The sequence below is a fragment of the Geotrypetes seraphini genome, chromosome 2, assembly GCF_902459505.1.
Source record: "Geotrypetes seraphini chromosome 2, aGeoSer1.1, whole genome shotgun sequence".
Taxonomy (NCBI): domain Eukaryota; kingdom Metazoa; phylum Chordata; class Amphibia; order Gymnophiona; family Dermophiidae; genus Geotrypetes; species Geotrypetes seraphini.
This window is the reverse complement of record NC_047085.1, coordinates 466615425-466621424: the sequence shown is the minus strand read 5'-3', so window position 1 is coordinate 466621424 and position 6000 is coordinate 466615425.

Sequence of the window (6000 nt, the reverse complement as noted above, 5' to 3'; positions counted from 1 at the left end):
GTGCTCAGCTTGAGTTTTTGATCTTTCTTTTATTCTACCAACTTTATCAATTCATCAAAAAAAAAAACCCTTCCTCCTCTGCTTCTGGGAAAGCAAACACACTAAATAAATTAGGCCTTTGCATTCCAAACTGGATTTCAACAAGGGTGCATTCATCAGTTTTGTTTCAAAGAAGCCATCTGGTCATCTGAAAATCTAGCACGAGCTTAAGGGCAAATTTTATGAGCCCTTTCTACAGGTAAAACAGCAATTTGCATGCATAAATAGAAATTTATGAAATTGCCCCAGCTATATGTAGATAAAATTACAAGGGGCTGCTGAAAAGTTCTCAGCCCAACCAAGAAAAGAATGATGTGAAGCCATGAAAATTACAAATTATTCCACACTTTTCATTTCAGTGAAATGCATCTAGTAAATGGGCACAAGTATAGGGAAACCAAGCCAATGTGACATCACTGATGAGGTTGGCTCATAGGCATTGGTGGAATGAGGCAGTATAACATCACAATACAAGGGGCCACTGAAAAGTTCTCAGCCGAGAGACAAAATGGTGTCATAGTGGAAGGACGCTTTGTGTTGAGCTCCTGCCGTGGAAATATTTCCTCGTTTGTTGAGTCCTGCATCGCAATTTGCCATGCTGAAAAGGGGCAAGGTGGCTGGAATACTCACTGGCTTCATTTCGTCCTCTCCTAGGGGTGCTCCTGCTATGCCGGACATGAAGGAGGCATCAGCATTGGGAAGCGAGATTTCGCTTAGCCCTGTGAGACCAGCGCGTCCCCTGCAGCCGAGAGAGAGGGGAGTGCCAGGAGCGACGTCGGCGATGGTTCCGACGCTGCCAGTGGAGCTATCTGGCTGGCTGGCCCTCCAAGAACCTCCAGCTGAAGGACCTTTAGCAGGGGAGGAAATTGGAGTCCCGGTTGAGACAGGGGAATTAACATCTATTCAGCCCCTTGTGAGATCCGCCAATATTACCCTTGATTCAATTTGGACTGCACTAGATTCCCTCTACAAAGTATGTCTGGGACTCTATCCTCTTGGTAAAGACCAGATTTTAAAGATTAAAAAATGTGAAGAGGAATTGAAGACCCAAGGGGAGAAAATCAGTTGTTTAGAACAATCAGTACAACAGTGCAGGCTACTTGTGGAACTATTGTTCAGGACAAGCTAGTATTAATGAGAAAAGTAGAAAATTTTGAAAACTCTACAAAACAACTGAATTTAAGATTGCTAAAATTTCCAAAAACAATAACCATGTCACCTACAGAAATATTTTACATGTTTTTGAAAGAAGTTCTTCATTATCCTGAAGAGGGTCTTCCCCCTCTACACAAAATATATTTTCTACCAGTTGTTTCTTTAAAAAAAAAACCTTCTTCCTCAGAGCAAGTGGATATGTCTTCCGTAGTACCTTTAAGTTTGTTGAATATTTCCAACATACTGGAAAACTCTCAGGAGGAAGTTATATTATGTTCTAAGCTTCTTGTGACTTTCATATTCCAACAAAATAAGGAAGCACTTCTTCGCCTTTTTTTTTTTTTTAGGTAAAAAGAAGTCTCCTTTCTGAATGGAAAAATTTCGTTTTTCAAGATGTTTCAAGGTCCACACAAACAAGAAGAAAAAGATTCCTGGAGATGAAAGAAACTGTGAAAGTACTGGTGGCGAAATTTCAATTACGTTATCTTTGTAAATGTCTGATCTATTTAGATCAAAATTCTTATGTCTTTTATGAACCCTCCCAATTACAATTCTTCCTAGAAGGAAAGGGGGTAATATACTGCAGGGAGCCAAATGAAACACATTGTGCTAGTTCATATAGATAAATGGGGATGACCCAATACTATAATTTAAATTTTCATTGCTTTGTTTTAAATATCACTTCTTTTGATAAAGTGTGATTGCCTCTCTTGAATATAGACTTTAAAAAAGAGTCTTAAAAACTATTTTTCCTTTTACAATGATGTTTATAATTGTATGGTTTGCAATGAGACAAGACTCTTGATTCTGTTCAATAATTGTTTTTGTTAGAATATGAATAAATGATTAAAGAAAAAAATGAAAAGTTCTCAGCCCAACCAAGAAGAGAATGATGTGGAGCCATGAAACTTACAAGTTATTCCATCTTTGTGGAAGCCTCTGCCGTCTAGCGGTGCCTGGTCAGCCTGCCCCTGCTGAAGTTGATGCCCTGTGTGGCTCCACCCCCGAATTTGATGGTTCTTTTTTCCTTTCCAACTGGGCGGGTCGTTCTGTCCCCTCTGCCTTGCCTAACTGACCGCAAAACTCACTGACATTGCACTCGGACTCGGCTTCGATGCCTCAGCAGTTCTTCCGCTGGGCTCGAATGAACTAGTAAAAAAAAAAGGAAAAGAGAATGCCTTTTCGAACTGGACTTGTCTCACAGAGGGGTGCTCCTTCACAGCTGCTGGAGTGCTGCGATTCTTGATACTTCAGTCGCAGCGGCTGTCTCCCTACAGTCAGCGGTTTGAATGCCGTGGGGTTGGGCTGGTGGACGGCGGTTTTGTCCCGGCTCCACTTCTGACCACTGACGCTGGAAGCTCGCTGAGGCTGCTTACGCATGTCACTCCTCCTCCCCACCCCCAGGGCTCTCTGGCATCACCGCCATATTCCTTGCTGCAGCCGTCAGACAAAAAGAAGACGGCTGCAGCGGGAAATTCAATAAAGAAACCATCAAAGGCTGACAGAACTTCCTCTTTGCCAGTTTCCACAGAAAGTAAAGGCTCTGCATTACAGTCGGTGTCTGTGCCTCTCAGGAGTGAAGCTCAGCAGGCAGTTAGCTCTCAACAATCTTCCAGAAGTTTGGCTGAAGTTTTTTGCAGGTTCAAATAGTCAAGACTGGAGAGCTTCTGGAGATGGACTTGTTGGGACAAATGGAAGATGTGAACGGGAACGCTGACAGTCTGGTATCCGTATAGCAGGGATATTTAGAGTGGAGTAAATGTCTATATATATTGCAAACTGTTACATTCAATTTAAATTGTTTTAGGGTACTAGCATAATCACTTTAGTACTTTAATGTTATTTATTTTAGTCTAATTTAATCTTAACACCTAATCTTATATTTATTTCATGATATATGTTTAAAAAAATAATTTTTCAGGTTTCAGATCTCATTGATGTAATTTATGTAAACATATAATAACTTAATTGAGGGTTTTTTTAGATTGAGTTGGGGCAATATAAATGGCATTCAATGGGTATATTAATTAAAATATATTTGTTTAAGTAATCTCACTAATTTAATGAATTTCTACATATATAGAGAATGTACTTTATTTTATTATTATAGTCTATTATTTATTTGTTCACTTTTTATGAGTATTTATTCAGGTATTTATAAAATATTTTAGTCTACAGGGGGTTGATTAATTTTAAGTTTATAAGGGGAAATAATTATGTTGCCTGGGGGAGGGTTCTGGCTGCTAGTCTAGATGTATGTCTTCAAGCAATCATGATATAGGGGATAGGAAATTGGGGGGAGAACAGGGGATTTTTATTAAGGGGTTTACGTTTAGGACGTGTATCGAGCAAAGGGTGTTTTGGGGAAAAAATGGATTTTTGGTATCCTATTATGGGTTTTCTTCTTTGAAATTTTGCAATGAATTTTAAAATGTTTTCTTTAAATGTCAATGGCCTCAATCATCTTGTTAAGAGGGAAAAAAACGCTCAATTTTTTAAAGCAGCAAGATGTGGATATATATATGATACAGGAAACTCATTTGTTTGCTAAGGAATCAATGAAGTTGGAAGGGGGGTGGGTCAAGCAGTGTTTCTTTGTGCCAGCTATGGGAAAGAAAGCGGGGATGGCTATTTTAGTACATAGGAAATGTTCAGCTGTATTTAATTTTATTTGTGCAGATCGTTCAGGAAGGTGGGATCAGGTTAATATGACCTTGGGGAAGCATGCTCTGATGCTGTTTAATATCTATGTCCCTAATTCAAACTATTCAGTGGTCGGGTACAGTGGCGTTAAGCTTTAGAAAGGAATATGGCGCCTTGATAAAACCCCTTTGGTGAAACATGTTGGCGGTATAAATCCCTGAAAGCATGACTACAAGTTTTAAACTAAGTATTTAAACTATTTATACACTAAGGTGGAAAAAAGTATTTATAAATTTAATAGCAAAGTATGGAAGATCCGGTGAGGAAGTAGTACATAAAGCCTGACACAATGAATTTGTATGAGTGCTAGGTGGTACTTCTGAGGATCTATAAACGTTGTATTATTTACTGTGAAGAGAGTTAGGAAGGGTAAGAGAATATATACCCTTCCAATCTGAAGTGAAGCCTAATTCAAATATAGCAGAATTTTTCAAAACTCTTCATCAGGTACTTCTGCCACTAGCTGCCTCTAATCTAGTGGTAGCTGGGGACTTCAATGCTGTTATGGATCTATTGCTGGATAAACAACCCAGTAAGCTTTTGAAATCACTGGGATTGGATAATTTAGTTCAATCCTGTGGATTAAAAGATATCTGGCAGATTCTCCATTTTAATGCTTGGGAGTTTTCTTTTTGTTCCCATGTTCATAAATCATTTTCAAGAATAGATTATGTATTTGTATCAGATCAGTTAATTCAACAGATAACCAAAGCTGACATAAATCCAATTGTTTTATCAGACAATGCTGGAGTTTGGAATGAATTAAAATTTGAGGAACAAGATTGTAACAGACCTGTTTGGAGATTCAATAATGCATTGCTTGCAGATTCAAAGTTTATTGAGGAATTTTGATTAAAAATGAATTAATATTTTCAAATCAATGTCTCGGAGGAAATCTCTTTAGAAATATTATGGGATGCTTTCAAAGCTACCATGAGAGGGCAAATAATCTCATATTCAGCGTATGTTAGGAAACAACTTAAAATCAAATATTCTCATTTGGAACAAAATATTAAGGTTTTGGAGTCCCAATTGGACTTGAAATGAGAACAACTTTACAGACCCTCTTAAAAACTAAGGGCTCCTTTTATTAAGGTGCGCTAGCGTTTTTAGTGCACGTAGGAAATTACCACGCGCTACGCTTCTAGAACTAACACCAGCTCAATGCTGGCATTAAGGTCTAGCGCATGCGGCAATGTAGCACATGCTATTCTGCACGCTAAAGCCCTAGCGCACCTTAGTAAAAGGAGCCCTAAATATAAATATAATGATATTTCCTCTCAAATGGCTAGGCTCTCAGCAGGCTCTGTATTATGGAAACTCGAATAAAGCGGGAAGAGTATTAGCTAATTATCTTAAAGCTAAAAAAAGAAAAGTAAAAATTGTGGCTATCACAGATGAGATGGGTGAAACTCATTCTCAAATTGGAAATATCTTACAACAATTTTTGAAATATTATAACACTTTATATTCTTCTGAACTTTATTCAAATAAAGAACTTGAGGGTTTAGAGTTCATGAAGTTAATTAAGGAGCCTAAAATTCCTGAGCATTGCTAAGGAATTCTTGGCACGCCTATATCAATGAAAGAACTACAAGCAGCGTTGAAGTCCCTTAGAGTTGGATCTGCTCCAGGTGGTGATGGGTTCACTGTGGAGTTTTACAAATCATTCCAAATTATATTATTACCTCATCTTTTAAAATTTATATCAGGCTCAATTAACTAAAGGTTGTATTACAGGTACTATGGCAGAATCTTTAACTATAGTTTTGCCAAAGTCAAATAAAGATCCTACATTGGTTTTGAATTACAGGCCTATTTCTTTGATTAATGTAGATGGAAAACTTCTGGCTAAGTTATTGGCTTTACGCTTGGCCAAGGCTCTCCCTTATATTATTGATATGCACTAAACGGGGTTCATTGCTCAAAGATATTCTTCAAACAACACCAGACTGGCTTTCCACATGTTAAATTTAACAAAAGCCATGGAAGATCCGGCCTTCTCTGTATCCTTGGATGCAGAGAAGGCCTTTGATCATGTGGAGTGGACCTTCATGCATGAAGCAATGGATTGGTTTGGTAATGGTTCCGGATTTATACAAA